Raw genomic sequence first — 693 nt, 5'->3', positions numbered from 1 at the left:
AATAGTAGTAGATTAGAATTTGACTAAGGACCTCTTACCTCGCTTCCCTGTGGGATCGATATCCAGGACTCCGTTAGAGCCCTGTATTACTCGAGTGATACTTATTAATGAAATATTGCATCAAGTTTTTGGCACCATCGCATAGCGGAGTCAACAATATAATTTTTACACTAATCTATTACCGCTGTCAAGTTTTTGGCGCCGTTGTCGGGGAAAGGGAATTAAATCTTCTAGCAGCAGTATCAATTTCTTATATTTTTAAGCATATATAAAGTAGCTGTCAAGTTTTTGGCGCCGTTGCCGGGGAGTAAACAAGAATCATAATTAGAGTAACGAACAAATTATGACTATTAGAAAACTTTTACTGGAATTTCAGCTTATTTTCATATTTAATCAACTTTTTTTCTGTGTACTGATTTCAATTATAAGCGTAAATTTGGACCTGAAAATCTTATACCCTACAATTCGAAATTAGAACGCATTGTTAGAAGAATTAGAAAACTAAGTAGAGAACCTAGAAATCCCAACACAATGGAAAATAACGTGAACAATCAAGGAATAGAAAATGAATACCAACCTAGACCTCTACGAGATTATGCAAATCCTACAGCAGATAAAATTCACTTATCTATCCAAAATCCTGATGTAGCTGCTAATTCATTTGAGCTTAAACCTGTTATTATCCAAATGATA

The sequence above is a fragment of the Phalaenopsis equestris genome, unplaced genomic scaffold (assembly GCF_001263595.1).
Source record: "Phalaenopsis equestris unplaced genomic scaffold, ASM126359v1 Scaffold000162, whole genome shotgun sequence".
Taxonomy (NCBI): Eukaryota; Viridiplantae; Streptophyta; class Magnoliopsida; order Asparagales; family Orchidaceae; genus Phalaenopsis; species Phalaenopsis equestris.
The sequence above is the reverse complement of the archived record's forward strand: the minus strand, read 5'-3'. Positions refer to the sequence as shown.